We start from the raw sequence: 19,337 nt of genomic DNA, 5'->3' as shown, positions 1-19,337 counted from the left end.
TTGAATATTGGCCTCCACTCTCTTCTGGCGTGTAGAGTTTCTGCCGAGAGATCAGCTGTTAGTCTGATGGGCTTCCCTTTGTGGGTAACCCCACCTTTCTCTCTGTCTGCCCTTAACATTTTTTTCCTTCATTTCAACTTTGGTGAATCTGACAATTATGTGTCTTGGAGTTGCTCTTCTCGAGGAGTATCTTTTTGGTGTTCTCTGTATTTCCTGAATTTGAATGTTGGCCTGCCTTGCTAGATTGGGGAAGTTCTACTGGATAATATCCTGCAGAGTGTTTTCTATCTTGGTTCCATTCTCCCCGTCACTTTCAGGTACACCAATCAGACGTAGATTTGGTCTTTTCACATAGTCCCATGTTTCTTGGAGGCTTTGTTCATTTCTTTTTATTCTTTTTTCTCTAAACTTCTCTTCTGGCTTCATTTCATTCATTTGATCTTCCATCACTGATACCCTTTCTTCCAGTTGATCGAATCAGTTACTGAGGCTTGTGTATTCATCACATAGTTCTCGTGCCATGGTTTTCAGCTCCATCAGGTCTTTTAAGGACTTCTCTGCATTGGTTATTCTGGGTAGCCATTCGTGTAATTTTTTTTCAATGTTTTTAACTTCTTTGCCATGGGTTCGAACTTCCTCCTTTAGCTCGGAGTAGTTTGATCATCTGAAGCCTTGTTCTCTCAACTCGTCAAAGTCATTCTCCATCCAGCTTTGTTCCATTGCTTGTGAGGAGCTGCATTCCTTTGGAGGAGGAGAGGTGCTCTGATTTTTAGAGTTTCCAGTTTTTCTGCTCTGTTTTTTCCCCATCTTTGTGGTTTTATCTACCTTTGGTCTTTGATGATGGTGACGTACAGGTGGGGTTTTGGTGTGGATGTCCTTTCTGTTTGTTAGTTTTCCTTCTAGCAGTCAGGACACTCAGCTGCAGGTTTGTTAGAGTTTGCTGGAGGTCCACTCCAGACTCTGTTTGCCTGGGTATCAGCAGCAGAGGCTGCAGAACAGCAGATATTGGTGAACAGCAAATGTTGCTGCCTGATCATTCCTCTGGAAGTTTTGTCTCAGAGGAGTACCCGGCCGTGTGAGGTGTCATTCTGCCCCTACTGGGGGGTGCCTCCCAGTTAGGCTACTCGGGGGTCAGGGACCCACTTGAGGAGGCAGTCTGTTCATTCTCAGATCTCCAGCTGCGTGCTGGGAGAACCACTACTCTCTTCAAAGCTGTCAGACAGGGACATTTAAGTCTTCAGAGGTTTCTGCTGCCTTTTGTTTGGCTATGCCCTTCCCCCAGAGGTGGAGTCTACAGAGGCAGGCAGGCCTCCTTGATCTGGGTTCCACCCAGACTGAGCTTCCCGGCCGCTTTGTTTACCTACTCAAGCCTCAGCAATGGTGGACGCCCCTCCCCCAGCCTCACTGCCACCTTGCAGTTTGATCTCAGACTGCTGTGCTAGCAATGAGCGAGGCTCCATGGGCATAGGACCCTCTGAGCCATGCGCGGGATATAATTTCCTGGTGTGCCATTTGCTAAGACCATTGAAAAAGTGCAGTATTAGAGTGGGAGTGACCCAATTTTCCAAGTGCCGTCTGTCACCCCTTTCTTTCACTAGGAAAGGGAATTCCCTCATCCCTTGCACTTCCTGGGTGAGGTGATGTCTCGCCCTGCTTCGACTCATGCTCGGTGTGCTGCACCCACTCTCCCGCACCCACTGTCCAACACTCCCCATTGAGATGATCCCGGTACCTCAGTTGGAAATGCAGACATCACCCATCTTCTGCGTCACTCACGCTGGGAGCTGTAGACTGGAGCTGTTCCTATTCAGCCATCTTGGCTCCACCCCCTCCAGGGTGTACTTTAAATCCATTGTTTCTTTGTTGACTTTCTGTCTTGATGACCTGTCTAGTGCTCTCAGTGGAGTATTGAAGTACCTCACTATTATTGTGTTGCTATTTATCTCGTTTCTTAGGTCTAGTAGTAATTGTTTTATAAATTTGGGAGCTCCAGTGTTAGGTGCATATATATTTAGAATTGTGATATATATATATATATATATATATATATATATATATATTTTTTTTTTTTTTTTTTTGAGATGGAGTCTCACACTGTCACCCAGGCTGGAGTGCAGTGACACGATCTTAGCTCACTGCAAGCTCTGCCTCCCAGGTTCACGCCATTCTCCTGCCTCAGCCTCCCAATTAGCTGGGACTACAGGCACCCACCACCATGCCCAGCTAATTTTTTGTATTTTTAGTAGAGATGGGGTTTCACCATGTTAGCCAGGATGGTCTCCATCTCCTGACCTCATGATCTGCCCACCTCAGCCTCCCAAAATGTTGGGATTACAGGCATGAGCCACCGTGCCTGGCCTAGAATTGCGATATTTTCATGTTGGACAAGGTGTTTTATCATTATATAATGCCTCTCTTTTTCTTTTTTTATTGCTGTTCCTTTAAAGTTTGTTTTGTCTAATATAAGAATAGCTACTCCTGCTCGTTTCTGGTGTCCATTTGCCTGGAATGTCTTTTTTCACCCCTTTACCTTAAGTTTATGTGAGTCCTCATGTGTTAGGCGAGTCTCTTGAAGGCAGGATATATGTGGTTGGTGAATTCTCATCCATTCTGAAATTCTGTATCTTTTAAGTGGAGCATTTAGGCCATTTATATTCAAGGCTTGTATTGAGATATGAGATACTATTCTATTCATTGTGCTATTTGTTGCCTGTGTACCTTGTTTTTTTTCTGTATTTTTGCTTTGTAGGTCCTGTAAGATTTATGCTTTAAAGAGGTTCTGGTTTTCTTTGTGTTTCCAGGATTTGTTTCAAGATTGAGAGCTCCTTTTAGCAGGTTTTGTAGTGCTGACTTTGTAGTGGCAAATTCTCTTAGCATTTGTTTGTCTGCAATAGACCAAATCTTTCCTTCATTAATGAAGCTTAGTTTCGCTGGATACAAAACTCTTCACTGATTATTGTTTTGCTTAAGGAGGCTGAAGATAGGGCCATAATCCCTTCTAGCTTGTAGGGTTTCTGCTGAGAAATCTGCTGTTAACCTGATAAATTTTCCTTTATAGGTTACCTGGTGCTTTTGCCTCACAGGTCTTAAGATTCTTTCCTTCATCTTGACGTTAGATAACCTGATGACAGTGTGCCTAGGCAATGACTTTTCGGCAATGAATTTCCCAGGCGTTTTTTGAGCTTCTTGTATTTGGATGTCTAGGTCTCTAGCAAGGCCAGGGAAGTTTCTCTTTGATTATTCTCCCAAATATGTTTTCCAAACTTTAGACTTCTCTTATTTTCTTCAGGAATACCAATTATTCTTAGGTTTGGTTGTTTAACATAATCCCAAACTTCTTGGAGGCTTTGTTCAGTTTTTTTTGGTCTTTTTTCTTTGTCTTTGTTGGATTAAGTTAATTTGAAAACCTTGTCTTTGAACTCTGAAGTTCTTTCTTCTGCTTGTTCAATTCTATTGCTGAGATTTTGTAGTACATTTTGCATTTCCCTAAGTGTGTTCTTTATTTCCTGAAGTTGTGATTGTTTTTTATTTATGCTATCTATTTCACTGAAGATTTCTCCCCTCATACCTTGTATCATTTTTTAATTTCCTTAAATTGTTTGTGCCTTTTTCTCATTTCTCTGGTGCCTTCTTTATTAGCTTAATAATCAGCATTCTGAATTCTTTTTCAGGTAAATCAGGGATTTCTTCTTGGTTTGGATCCATTGTTGCTGAGCTAGTGTGATTACTTGGGGTTGTTAAAGAACCTCATTTTGTCATATTTCCAGAATTGTTTTTCTGGTTTCTTCTCATTTGGGTAGGCTATGTCAGAGGGAAGATCTGGGGCTCAAGGCTGCTGTTCAGATTCTTTGGTCCCATGGACTGTTCCCTTGATGTAGTACTCTCCCCCTTTTGCCTGGGATGTGGCTTCCTGATAGCTGAACTGTAGCGATTGTTATTTCTCTTCTGGATCTAGCTACCCAGCAGGGCTACCAGACTTTGGTCTGGGTCTGGGGATTGTCTGCACAGAATCCTTTGATGTGAATTGTCTTCAGGTCTCTCAGCCATGGATACCAGCACCTGCTCTGGTGGAGGAGGCAGGGCAGTGAAATGGTCTGTATGAGGGTCCTTAGTTTTGGCTGTTTAATGCTGTCTCCCAAGGTCCTGCAGGAGCAATCCACTTCTTCACAGCAAAAGGAAACTATCAACAGAGTAAACAGACAATCTACAGAATGGGAGAAAATATTCACAGACTATGCATCCAAGTAAGGTTTATCCAGAATCTATAAGAAACTTAAACAACTCAACAAGCAAAAACCAAATAACCCTATTAAAAAGTGGGCAAAAGGCATGGACAGACACTTCTCAAAAGAAGACATATTAGCAGCTGACAAATGTATGAAAAAATGCTCAACATCATTAATCATCAAAGAAATGCAAATCAAACCCACAATGAGATACCATCTCACACCAGTCAGAGTGACCATTATTAAAAAGTCAAAAACCAACACATACTGGCGAGGCTACAGAGAAAAGGAGACACTTATATACTGTTGGTGGGAATGTAAGTTGGTTCAGCCACTGTGGAAAGCAGTATGGAGATTTCTCAAGGAACTCAGAACTACCATTTGACCCAGTAATCCTGATACTGGATATATATCCAAAAGAAATAAATCTTTCTACCAAAAAGACACATGCACTTGCATGTTCATTGCAGCATTATTTACAGTAGCAAAGATATGAAATCAACCTAAGTGTCTATCAACATTGGATCGAATAAAGAAAATGTAGTACATATACACCATGGAATACTACACAGCCATAAAAAGAATGAAATCATGTTCTTTGCAACAACATGGATATAGCTGAAGGCCATTATTCTAAGTGAACAAATGCAGAAAAAGAAAACCAAATACCACATGTTCTCACTTATAAGTGGGAGCTAAACATTGGGTACTCATGGACAAAGATGGCAATAATGGGTAATGAGAACTACTAGAGGGTGAGTAAGGGGGTAAGGGTTGAAAAACCACCTGTTGGGTACTATGCTCACTACCTGGGTGGTGGGATCATTTGCATTCCAAACCTCAGTATCACATAATATACCCGTGTAACAAATCTGCATATGTACCCCCTGAATCTGAAATAAAAGTTGAAATTGTAAAAAAATTGAAAATGATTCCAAAATACCATCAAATATCCAATCAATGTTCATCTGGTTCTGATTTCCTGATTGTCCTATAACTCTCCATTTTCATAGTGTGTTTTGCCAATGTCCTTCACAAGTAATTAATGAGGTATTTAAAAATACAATGAGCATTAAAAAAATTTTAGGTTCGGGGGTACATGTGCAGGTTTGTTACATTGGTATATTATGTAATGCTGGGGTTTGGGCTTCTATTGAGCTCATCACCCAATTAGTGAACATAGTACTCAATAGTTTTTCAACCCTTTTCTCCCTCCCTCCCTTCTGTCATTCTAATGTGAGCATTAACTGCTCTAAATTTCTTTCTCAGTATTGCTTTAGCTTCATTTCACAAAATTGACATGTTCTATTCTCATTTTTATTCAGTTCAATGTTTTCTTTAATTTCCTTTGAGGCTTCCTTTTAAACCCATGGCTTATTTAAAAGTTAGTTGTTTAAGTTTCATGTGTTTAGATATTTTCATTTCATCCTTCCGATATTGATTTCTAGTTTGATTCCATTATTGTCAGAGAACACACTATAATTTCAGTTCTTTTCTTATGTTGAAGTTTCTTTTATGGCCCAGGATATGGTCTGTATTTGTGAATCGTACGTGGCTCTTGAAAAAAAAGTGTATTCTGCTGTTGGGGGGCGGGTGGGGCAGCATTGTATATATACCGATTCTATCGTGTAGGTTGGTTGTGTTATTCATATCTTCTGTATTGCTAATATTATATCTAGTATTTCTATCAGTTGCTGACAGGGCAGTGTTGAAGTTCCCACCTATAATTTTGGATTTGCCTATTTATTCTTTCAGTGCTATCAGATTTAGCTTCATGTATTTTGAAACGCTGTTATTTAGTGTGTACCCATTTAGGGTCATTATAATTCCCTGGCAGATTGATCCTTTTATGTTTGTTATGTCCCGCTTTGTTTTTAGTAATTTTCTTTGCTCTTATGTTGACTTTGATATTAATATAGCTACTTCTGTGTTTTGCTTGTTTTACTATCAATGATTGCATGATATATATTTTTCTCTTTTTTTATTTTATTTTATTTCATTTTATTTTATTTTTTATTGATCATTCTTGGGTGTTTCTCGCAGAAGGGGATTTGGCAGGGTCATAGGACAACAGTGGAAGGAAGGTCAGCAGATAAACAAGTGAACAAAGGTCTCTGGTTTTCCTAGGCAGAGTGTTTGTGTCCCTGGGTACTCGAGATTAGGGAGTGGTGATGACTCTTAACTAGCATGCTGCCTTCAAGCATCTGTTTAACAAAGCACATCTTGCACTGCCCTTAATCCATTTAACCCTGAGTGGACACAGCACATGTTTCAGAGAGCACAGGGTTGGGGATAAGGTCATAGATCAACAGGATCCCAAGGCAGAAGAATTTTTCTTAGTACAGAACAAAATGAAAAGTCTCCCATGTCTACCTCCCCCTACACAGACACAGCAACCATCCGACTTCTCAATCCCTTCCCCACCTTTCCCCCCTTTCCATTCCACAAAACCGCCATCGTCATCATGGCCCGTTCTCAATGAGCTGTTGGGTACACCTCCCAGACGGGGCGGCTGGCCGGGCAGAGGGGCTCCTCACTTCCCAGTAGGGGTGGCCGGGCAGAGGCGCCCCTCACCTCCCGGACGGGGCGGCTGGCCGGGCAGGGGGCTGACCCCCCCACCTCCCTCCCGGACGGGGCGGCTGGCAGGGCAGAGGGGCTCCTCACTTCCCAGTAGGGGCGGCCGGGCAGAGGCGCCCCTCACCTCCAGGACGGGGCGGCTGGCCGGGCGGGGGGCTGACCCCCCCACCTCCCTCCCGGACGGGGCGGCTGGCCGGGCAGAGGGGCTCCTCACTTCCCAGTAGGGGTGGCCGGGCAGAGGCGCCCCTCACCTCCTGGACGGGGCGGCTGGCCGGGCGGGGGGCTGACCCCCCACCTCCCTCCCGGACGGGGCAGCTGGCCTGGCGGGGGCTGACCCCCACCTCCCTCCCGGACGGGGTGGCTGCTGGGCGGAGACGCTCCTCACTTCCCAGACGGGGTGGCAGCCGGGCGGAGGGGCTCCTCACTTCTCAGACGGGGCGGTTGCCAGGTGGAGGGTCTCCTCACTTCTCAGACGGGGTGGCCAGGCAGAGGTGCTCCTCACCTCCCAGACGGGGTCGTGGCCGGGCCGAGGCGCTCCTCACATCCCAGATGGGGTCGTGGCCAGGCAGAGGCGCTCCCCACATCTCAGACGATGGGCGGCCGGGCAGAGATGCTCCTCACTTCCTAGGTGGAATGGTGGCTGGGCAGAGACGCTCCTCACTTTCCAGACTGGGCAGCCAGGCAGAGGGGCTCCTCATGTCCCAGACGATGGGCGGCCAGGCAGAGACGCTCCTCACTTCCCAGACGGGGTGGCAGCCGGGCAGAGGCTGCAATCTCGGCACTTTGGGGGGCCAAGGCAGGCGGCTGGGAGGTGGAGGTTGTAGCGAGCCGAGATCACGCCACTGCACTCCAGCCTGGGCACCATTGAGCACTGAGTGAACCAGACTCCGTCTGCAATCCCGGCACCTCGGGAGGCCGAGGCTGGCGGATCAGTCGCGGTTAGGAGCTGGAGACCAGCCCGGCCAACACAGCGAAACCCAGTCTCCACCAAAAAAATACGAAAACCAGTCAGGCGTGGTGGCGCGCGCCTGCAATCGCAGGCACTCGGCAGGCTGGGGCAGGAGAATCAGGCAGGGAGGTTGCAGTGAGCCAAGATGGCAGCAGCACAGTCCAGCTTCGGCTCGGCATCAGAGGGAGACCGTGGAAAGAGAGGGAGAGGGTTCGGCATGAGAGGGAGACCGTGGAAAGGGGAGAGGGAGAGGGAGAGGAGACAAAGACTTTTAAATTATGTGAGAAGAGGACTGGTAGAATACCATATTTTTCTTTTTCTATCCTTTTGCTTTCATCCCACTTATGTTCATTTAAAATTATTTATTTATTTATTTATTTATTTTGGAGGTAGAGACTTGCTTTGTTGCCCAGGCTGGTCTCAAACTCCTGGGCTCAAATGACCACTCTGCCTCAGCCTCCTGAGTAGCTGGAACTGTAGACATGTGCCACCCATATGGCTGAGTCATCTTTTTTTAGTGTCTCTGTCAATTTCTGTCTTTTGATTGGTACATTTAGACCATTTATATTTATACCTCTGCTCGTTCCATCTTCCTATCCAATGCTCCAAGATTTTTTCTTTTATTATTTGCCTCTTTTTGAAGAATTTTTAAAGCCACTCATTAAAGATAAGTCTGTTGGCAACAAATTATTTTCATTATTCTTTGTCTGAAAATGTTTCATTTCCCTTTCACTCCTAAAGATTGGTTTCACCAAACATATAATTTGTGGTTGATAGTTCCTTCTTTCTTCTTCAGTACTTGAAAAATGTGCCACTTCCCTCAGACCTCCATGATTTCAGATCAGAAATTGATACTCATTCAAATTCAAATAGGTAATGTGTCATTTTCCACTGAGTGCTTTCAAGATTTTCATTTTGACTTTTCAGAAGCATACTTATTATGTGTTTTGGTATGCATTTATTTGTGTTTATACTACTTGGGGTTTATTAAACTTTTTGAATCTTTAAGTTTGTGTCTTTTGCCAAAACTGAAAAATTTCGGCATAATTTCTTTGCCCCTAGTTTCTTTTTCTTCTCCCTCTGGGACACTGATGATATAAATGTTGCATCTATTTTATTGTCTTACGGGTTCTTTAGTCTCTTTCATTTTTATTAGTCTTTATTATCTTTTTCTCTGTTCTTAAGTGTTGGGACCAGCCTCAACACCACCCGTAGGGTACCCAAAGTCCGGTGGCGATGAAGGAATGAGAAGAGACAGGTTAAGAGTGGGGGCCAGGGGTCCAATTGTAAAATGGAGTCTGCAAAAGGCTCAGAGCTCTGGTCTCCACATTATTTATTCAGTACAATTACTTAGATTTAAGAAGCAGATGTTCAGGGCAAAACAGTGAAAGGGAGGCAGTATGTCATATGCGTAATTTATAGCAGTGGTGGTTTAAGTGAATCTTCTTTGTGTTCAAACAGTATATCTTTAACTTATCAGAGAGTAGCTGGTGGGAGCGGGCTTAACTAGGAGCCTGCATATTTGTCCACATTCCAATGCTTTAAAGGAGTGTCTTTCTCCTTGAACACAGTGTCTACAGATAAGAGAGTGGGTCTCACTCTGACCATGGAAACATGATGGCAATTAGGAGGCTTTCCTCCTCAGAGGCCTCTTGTGGCTTTCCACAACTTATTGTCCCATATTTTTATGGCCAGTTTATACAGGCACCCCATAAGCCTTTCCCCCAACACTTAAGTAGATTTGTACAGAACTCTCTTTAAGTTCGTTGATTGTATCCTTGCTTAGCTACACTATAATACTGAGCCCATCCAGAGATTTTTTCCAAATTTGGCTATTGTTTTTACAGTTTTATAATTTCCATTTTCTTCTTTTAAAAAAACAACTTCTACATTTTGCTGAGGTTTCCAGCTTTTTAATTTTTGAGATAATTTGTAATTGATTATTGAAACATTTTTATGATGGCTGCTTTAATATCCTTGCAGATCATTTGGACATCTGATATTTCAAAGTTGACTCTCCTTGACTATCTCTGTTTATTACAATTGTGATTTTCCTGCGTCTTGATATGAAAGGTGGTTGTTATGTGTATTCTGGACATTTTGTAAAGTATGTTAGCCGACTCTGGATCCTATTTAGCAGGCAGTAACCCTTTTTAGGGTTAACACACAGGTCCTGGCCTAATTTTCTGGGCCATAATTCCAATTTAATTATCAGATCCTTTTGGTGTTATTTTGATAATTAAAGTTCCAAGTTAGTTGATGTTATGATATAGAGAATATCTATGTGGGCCGACACAATCAGGTGTGTTCTTTAGATGCAGAGAGCTTTCTACAGCTGATAGCAGAAAGAGAAGTCAGAGACACGCAAAGTACCTGAAGGATTTGGTAAAGCATTTGTGACTTTGAAGATGGAGGGGGCCACGTGAAAGGACTGAAGATTGGTCTCTGGGAGCTCAGAGCTACCCTTGGCTAACAGCTAGCAGGAAATTTAATTCTGCCAACAATCTTAATGAGCCTAAAAGTGGATTATTTTCTAGGGCCTCCAGGCAGGAGCCCAGTAGGCTTACATCTTGACTTCAACCTTGTGAGATCTTAAGCTGAGCTCTCACTTGAGCCAGCTTATGCTTCTAACTTACAGAAGACAGCAATAGAAAACTATTACTCCATCATTAGTGTTTAAGTTGTGCTAAGCATAGCTTTCTTTCTGAAATGTTTTTGAATTGTCCATGCCTCTGAGAAGGCCAACACATACCACTTTTAGAACATTAATCAAGTTTATAAAAGCTTTATAGTTTTAGCATTTATGTTTTAGACTATCATATATCTTGGATAATTTTTGTATATGAAATGAGGTAATAGTTGAGGTTTTTAATTTTATATCGATTTGGAATTTTCCAAGAATTATTAATTGATAAGTCTGTCTTTTGATCCTAGTATTACCTTGCCACTTTTCTCAAAAATCAATTGGCTGTGTACATGTGGATTTCTTTCTGAACTCTCCACTCTGTTTAGCTGGCATATATTTTAATTTATAAGAATGGGATGGTATTATATATCTCATTGTTTTTCTTAAGTTTTAAAATCAGTGCCATAATTTTAAGATATATTTTTATTGCCTTAGACATATCCAGTCTAGTGCTCCTAACTGCTGCCTGGTGTGCAGATACCACATTTTTTTCCTAACTACTTTCCCAGTAAATGACATCCAGGTTGCCTAAAACACCTTGTTTCCACAAATAATGCCTTCTTATCAGTACCCGTATGGAGTGGCGTGATAACTTACTTGGGATTTATGTACAGGAACATAATACCATGATGTTGGGGTATTCATATCTCTGATTTGTCTAGACACCGCCACTTTGTCTCCAGATTGGCTGCACCAATCTACACTCCCACCAGTAGTGCATATAGATTTCTGTACTGTAATTCTTGTCAATTATTTGCATTATCCTCCTTTATAAGTTTTGCTAGTTTAACATAAGTAAAGTGCAATCTGTTTTAAATGATATCCCCTTATTGCATTTTAGAATACATCTTGACAGGCTTTTCAGAATTTTGGGTTTCTGTTTTTGTAAACTGTCAGCTCACAGGCTTTGCCTAATTTTCTACCAGGGCTGTTAATTTGAAGGCTTTTCTTGAGTTTTCCAGATGTTAATTCATTGTCAGTTTTAGACATTACAAATAATGTTTCCTAATCTGTCACATGTCAATTAACTTTGTCTGTGTTTTTCTTATACTTTGTTGAATAGAAGCTCTCAATTGGAATTTATTAAATTCATTAGTTTTTGCTTTTATAGTCTGTATCTTTAAAGTTTTATTTAAGAAGTACTTCACTGCTTCTAGGTCATAAAGATATTCTCTTAAAATTATATACTAACTTTATAGCTTTATCTTTCACATCTAAATGTATAATTTAATGTAAAATTTGTCTATAATTTGATAACAGGGTTGATGAGAGTGTAGGAAAATGAGCACTCTCATATACTGTTGGTTGGAGTATAAAGTTCTGGAGATCATTGAGGCCATACCAAAAGCTTCAAAAATATACTCCTTTTGACATAAAAATCAAGGCAATAATTATAAAAGTACAGAAAATATCTTGGAGGATATTTGTTGCAGTCATTATAATAGCAAAATATTTCAAAACAACCCAAATATCCAACAATAAGAATTATTCAAATAAATTATGGTAACAAACAATAGAATATAAATCCATTAACATGCTATGGTTTGCCAGAATAGCCAAAACAATACTTAAGAAGAATGAAGTTGGAGGACTTATGTTTTCCGACATCAAAACTTACAGCAATGCTAGTGTAATCAAGATAGTATAGTATTGGCATAAGGCTAGACATGTAGATTATATTAGTTTCCTGTTGCTGTGGTAACAAAGCACCACAAATTTGGTGGCTTAAAATAACAAATTTATTATTTTCTTCTTCTGGAGGTCAGAAGTTCAAAATCAATTTCAGTGGACTAAAGTCAAGGTGTTGCCAGGGCTAGTTTCTTCTGAAAGAATAGAGTAGACATTCCATTTCCTCACATTTTTTGGTTTCTAGAGACTGCCAGTATTTCCAACTCATGGCCCCTTGCTTACATTACTCCAAACTCTTACTTCCATCGTTAAATCTCCTACTGAGTATGATCTTATTGCCTCTCTGTTATAGGAATTTTTATAATTTCATTGGGCCTATCGGATAATTATGGAATATCTCCCCATCTTAAGATTCTTACCCACATTTGCAAAGTCTCTTTTGCCATATAAGGTTACATATTCATAATTTCTGGGAACTTGGAAGTAGACATAATTGAGGGGCCAATATTCAGCCTATCATATGGATCAATGTAACAAAATGGAGTCTATAAATAAACTCTCACATTTATGGTCATTGATTTTGACAAGGGTATCAAGATAATTCAAAGGGGGAAAATAATAGCCTTCAGTACTGGGACAATCAGATATCTACATGCAAAAGAATGAAGTTGAATCCCTAACTCATACTATATGCAAAATGGATTACTAGGATGACTGTAATCAACAAGATGAAAAATATTAGGCAAGGATGTGGAGAAAGTGGAACCCTTCTACACTGCTCTTGGCAAAGTAAAATGGTATAGTTACTGTGGAAAACAGTGATTCATTAAAATGTTAAACACAGAGTTACCTTGTGACCCAGGAATTGCACTCTTAGGTATATACTCAGAAGAAATGAAAACATATCTACACAGGGCTGGACGCGGTGGCTCACACCTGTAATCCCAGCACTTTGGGAGGCCGAGGCAGGCGGATCACGAGGTCAGGAGATTGAGACCATGGTGAAACCCCGTCTCTACTAAAAATACAAAAAATTAGCCGGGCGCTGTGGCAGACGCCTGTAGTCCCAGCTACTTGGGAGGCCGAGGCAGGAGAATGGCATGAACCCGGGAGGCAGAGCTTGCAGTGAGCCAAGATTGCGCCACTGTGCTCCAGCCTGGGTGACAGAGCAAGACTCCGTCTCAAAAAAAAAAAAAAAAAAAAAAAAAAAAGAAAACAGGTCTACACAAAAACCTGTACATGAATGTTCATAACAGCATTATTGCTAATAGCCAAAAAGTGTAAACAATTCAAGTGTCTGTCAACAAATGCATAGATAAGCAGAATTTGGTATATCCATACAATGGAATATTATTCAGCCATAAACAGGAATGAAGGATTTATACGTGCTACAACATGAATGAACCTTGACAGCAATATGCTAACTCACAGAAGCCAGTCACAAGAGGCTCATATTGTATGATCCCATTCATGTGAAGTGTCAGAAGAGGCAAATCTATAGAGACAAAATAGTGGACTAGTGGTTATTGAGGGCTTTGTGGGAAGGTTGGGGGAAATGAGGAGTTACTGCTAATGGGTATAGAGTTTCTTTTGGTGGTGATCAAAATATTTAAAATATTGTAGTAATGTTTCCACAGTTTTGTGAATGTGCTAAAAATCATTAAATTGTACACTTTAAATTGGTGAATAGCATGGCATGCGAATTATGGTTTCAATCAATGTATACAAATAAATGAACTAGACCTGAAAAGTAATATGGTTTACAATGATTCTAAACTGGAACATCTGCTTTATTTTCAAGGAAGCTTAAAATATGCAATTTAAATTGGATTTAAATTGCAGTAATAGGAAAGAATATTTGATACGAAAAGATGCTCACAATTGCTAAGTGAGGGAAAAAAATCAGCGTGTTAATGTAATTATATTCACCGTGTGTGTGTGTGTGTATGTGTTAATTTTAATACATACATGTACACTTATAGTAAGTTACCCCAAAATTTTCAGTGTTTTTTTTCCTCTGAGGCTGGGTTACAGGTTTTTAGCATTTCTTTTTTTCCTGTTTATAATTTATTTTTTTTTGTAGTGAGTATTTAACTTTTAAAAATTAAGAATAAAACAGCTAGAGCTAATGTACTCAGATATAGCAGTGGCACTGAGGAAGTAGAAAAGTTCACTGAACCTCTGTTTCCCCCTCAACATACCTCCTTTGGTTCAGGGCAGGGGAGAGGAAAGACAAACCTTGCATCAATTGATATGAAAGAACCAGCCTGCTCCTTTTCAATGGAAGAATGGGGGATAATGCGCACAACGTTTCTGTTTATTTTGAGGTAAAATCTCAGAACAGCAGGCATATCCACGATCAAATATAAGCACCCAAAACACCTATACACCTAAAGCTGAATGTAAATGCATTTAAAAATGCCTATCATATGTCTAATTGGATTCCCTGCATCTTCGTTAGTTTGTGGGAATAAAATTGATAGGTTATTTGGTATTTGTTGTAAGTTGTTTCACTTATATATGTTTGGTGTCCCTGAGCAGCTTGTAAGTTTTTTGAGGTCATGTGATCTAGGCTTTAATTCCAGTTCTTGCTCTCTTGAAGCCCAGTAATGGTGCTTTGCACACAGCAAGGACACAGCCAAAGTAGATGAAACGGTTGTATTGGCAGAAACCAGAAGAGATTTTAATAATCAACTAGCCCTGCTATCTATTTGTATCTGGAGAGATTTTCTGTGTTCTATTCTCAAACCAAAGATTTATTTTTTGGTAAGTGGTCCATACCATTTAATTGGCTTATAGTTAACCAATAGACTATTTTTTTTGGAGAAAAGAAGGTACTTTTATTAAGAATTTTACATAAACCATAAGATACATTTTACATTACTTTGTGAGACTTCTTCCTGTCTTAATTCTTTTTGAGAGAATTCATTTCATTTTCATTTGGTTTATTTCCTTTTTGTTACAAAGATGATCTATAGAAAATATAGAAGTATAAGAAAATTAAAGATACTAACTGATAATCATTTAATGATTTAGTATCTGATTGTTTAGTCTTATATTTACTGTAGACAAATATGTCTACAGTTTTAAATTTATTTTATTTTATTTTTTATTATACTTTAAGTTTTAGGGTACATGTGCAAAACGTGCAGGTTTGTTACATATGTATACATGTGCCATGTTGGTGTGCTGCACCCATTAACTCGTCATTTACATTAGGTATATCTCCTAATGCTATCCCTCCCCTCTCCCCCCACCCCACAACAGGCCCCAGTGTGTGATGTTCCCCTTCCTGTGTCCAAGTGTTCTCATTGCTCAATTCCCACCTATGAGTGAGAACATGCGGTGTTTGGTTTTTTGTCCTTGCGATAGTTTGCTGAGAATGATGGTTTCCAGCTTCATCCATGTCCCTACAAAGGACATGCACTCATCATTTTTTATGGCTGCATAGTATTCCATGGTGTATATGTGCCACATTTTCTTGATCCAGTCTATCATTGTTGGACATTTGGCTTGGTTCCAAGTCTTTGCTATTGTGAATAGTGCCACAGTAAACATACGTGTGCATGTGTCTTTACAGCAGCATGATTTATAATCCTTTGGGTATACACCCAGTAATGGGATGGCTGGATCAAATGGTATTTCTAGTTCTAGATCCCTCAGGAATTGCCACACTGTCTTCCACAATGGTTGAACCAGTTTACAGTCCCACCAACAGTGTAAAAGTTTTCCTATTTCTCCACATCCTCTCCAGCACCTGTTGTTTCCTGACTTTTTAATGATCGCCATTCTAACTGGTGTGAGATGGTATCTCATTGTGGTTTTGATTTGCATTTCTCTGATGGCCAGTGATGATGAGCATTTTTTCATGTGTCTGTTGGCTGCATAAATGTCTTCTTTTGAGAAGAGTCTGTTCATATCCTTTGCCAACTTGTTGATGGGGTTGTTTGTTTTTTTCTTGTAAATTTATTTGAGTTCTTTGTAGATTCTAGATATTAGCCCTTTGTCAGATGAGTAGATTGCAAAAATTTTCTCCCATTCTGTAGGTTGCCTGTTCACTCTGGTGGTAGTTTCTTTTGCTGTGAAGAAACTCTTGAGTTTAATTAGATCCCATTTGTCAATTTTGGCTTTTGTTGCCATTGCTTTTGGTGTTTTTGACATGAAGTCCTTGCCCATGCCTATGTCCTGAATGCTATTGCCTAGGTTTTCTTCTAGGGTTTTTATGGTTTTAGGTCTAACATTTAAGTTTTTAATCCATCTTGAATTAATTTTTGTATAAGGTGTAAGGAGGGGATCCAGTTTCAGCTTTCTACATATGGCTAGCCAGTTTTCCCAGCACCATTTATTAAATAGGGAATCCTTTCCCCATTTCTTGTTTTTGTCAGGTTTGTCAAAGATCAGATAGTTGTAGATGTGTGGCATTATTTCTGAGGGCTCTGTTTTGTTCCATTGGTCTATATCTCTGTTTTGGCACACATTTTAGAACAAATCTATCTTGTATTGGGTACTTCTTTCTTTTCTTTTTCTTTTTCTTTCTTTTTTTTTTTTTTTTTTTTGAGATGGAGTCTTACTCTGTCTCCTAGGCTGGAGTGCAGTGGTACAATCTCAGCTCACTGCAACATCTGCCTCCCAGGTTAAAGCGATTCTCCCACCTCAGCCTCCTGAATAGCTGGGATTACAGGTGCATGCCAGCACGTCCAGCTAATTTTTGTAGTTTTAGTAGAGACGGGGTTTTGCTATGTTGGCCAGGCTGGTCTCAAACTCTTGACCTGAAGTGATCCACCTGCTTCGGCCTCCCAAAATGCTGGGATTACAGGCATGAGCCACAGTACCTGGCCATATTGGGTACTTATTTCTGTACAACAAATTATTACAAACATAGTGGCTTAAAACAACACATATTTATTACTTCACAGTTTTTGTGATCAGTAATATAGGCGTGGCTTAACTGGGTCCTCTGCTTGGGGTCTTATAAGGCTACACTCATGGTACCAGTCAGGGTGTATAATAATTTGAATACTCAAATGAAGAAGAATCTCCTTCCCAGCTCAATTAGGTGGTTGTCAGAATTCATTCTCTTGGGGTTAAGAGTACAGCGGGCCCTAGGTTTGTGTTGACTGTTGGCTGGAGGCTGTCTTCAGTTCCAAGAGGCTGCCCACAGTTTTTAGAAATCATCCATAGTTCCTTACCATGTGGACTTCCCCAATATGGTCACTTAACTTTATCGAACCAGCAAGGAGTCTGTAAAAACAGACTGCTAACAAAATGAAGTGGTATACAATGTAACCTGATCACCAGAGTAAGATCACTTTTGCCATATGTGTCAGTCAGAAGCAAGTCACAGGTCCTACCCACATTCAGAGGGAAGGCGTTATATAAGAGTGTGGATACCAGAAAGAGGGCATCATGGAGGCGACCTTAGGATTTATTTTATAAATTACACTTGTGATTTATTTAAAAATGTGTACCAGGAAATTATGTTGTTTTATGTTAGACATTTTATGATTATTTTGTATTTTTTAAATGACTGACATGAGTATTTGATTCACTGCAGCTAGACTCACTGCTAAATGACATGATTCTGTTCTTCATTGGTAGTCTAAAGGAGCTCCATTTTAGTGACTTGTCAAGCAACATTTTCAAGGACCTCCTGATGCTAAAATCCAAAACTCAGTTGTGGGCACCATATTTAGGGAGGGTCACCCAAATGTTGTTATCCATCCATTCCTACAAAAATTCTAAAACCTCTCTCTAAATTAAGCCAGACCTTTGGAGAGCTGCTTATCTAAATCCCGTAACTCTGGCTCGCTGTAGAAGCTGGACTGTGCTTTGGCTCGAAGCCAATCGCCTATAGGAGGAATCATAGAGGAAATAGCCCTATGAACTATGTTGTTGTAGATAATGTAATGTGATGTCTTGTCTTGGTACCCACGAATACCCATGCTTCTCTTGTTTGGCTTATTTCCTATAGGCGTTGTAAATCATGTAACTGCTTTTCCTTCTTCACACTGGCCAAATTTGTAGCTCACCAATTAGCCAATGTTTTGGACTTCCAGTAGACATTTTAAGTACTAACCTTTCTCCTGTCCCTGTTTTAACCTTTCTACCATTATTTTCACCTTCCCCTGATTTCCTGACATATTGTTTTTTCTTTTACAATTTTAAAAAATTTGTATAAATTTATGAGGTACAAGAATAATTTTGTTACATAGATATATTGCATAGTGGTGTAGTCAGGGCTTTTATCGTATCCATCACCCAAATAATGCACATTGTACCCATTAGGTAATTTCTCATCATCACTTCCCTTCCCGCTCCCAACCCATTAGATGGAGTCTCCATTGTCTCTCATTCCACACTGTATGTTCATGTGTACACATTATTTACAGTAAGCTACCTTACATTTTTTTTTGGTAACAAGGAGGAGTATAAATAACTTGTTTGATTGCTACAAAAGTCTCAAAGTGTACACTGTAATTGTGCCCATAGCCTCCAACACATGTTTCCTAAATGGAAAGGTGGATGTTGTGCCATTCAGCTGAATCTGATGAAAATACTGGTGTGCTCGGTAGCAACTCAGAAAGATGTTTCCTTTGTTGCAGTCACTTGCCTTGGCTAATGGGAGTGCCAATCCAAATAGCTAGGTACTGATAAAGAAGACTTACGGAGGGAACATTAATTTAGGGCAATAGTGGAGATTGATCTTAAACGAAACTACCACTGGGATAATGCAAGAAGTGGGGTGAAAAAAAGAGAGAGGTGAAAAGGAAAAAGCTCCCTTGTCCCTCTCGCGGGGTGGTTGACAGGGGGAGTGGCTTGCTTCTTTAGTGCCTTGCTACTCAAGCCTTTAGGGGAAGCATGCAGACCGGCAGGTTGTGGGACTCTGACCCCACGGCAGTGTCTAGGGGTGAATGTTTACAGCTCCTGAAGCCCCAGTGGGCGTGTGTTACAGTATGCTATTTCAGTTTTGCCGTTTGTAGGTAGCTTGTGTTTATCAGCTCAATTAGACCCTCTGCCTTATCGCAATGACAGAGGACTTTCTGTATACCGGGTTCTTGCCTTGGTGTACTGGAAAAATCGAATCACACGTGGGCTTGGAGAATGAGTGCAAGGTTTTATTGAATGGTGGAAGCTCTCCTCCTACCGCCCCAGCCGGTTGGTGGCCTGCTGTTGTCTGCTCTTGTGTTCTTCTGCCGGTGTGTTCCTCTCAATGTCCATCTGCTTGTGTCTCTGCCCACTAAGGTCTCAGGATTTTTATAGGCACAGGATA

Source organism: Gorilla gorilla, chromosome X (genome assembly GCF_029281585.2).
Source record: "Gorilla gorilla gorilla isolate KB3781 chromosome X, NHGRI_mGorGor1-v2.1_pri, whole genome shotgun sequence".
Taxonomy (NCBI): Eukaryota; Metazoa; Chordata; class Mammalia; order Primates; family Hominidae; genus Gorilla; species Gorilla gorilla.
The sequence above is the reverse complement of the archived record's forward strand: the minus strand, read 5'-3'. Positions refer to the sequence as shown.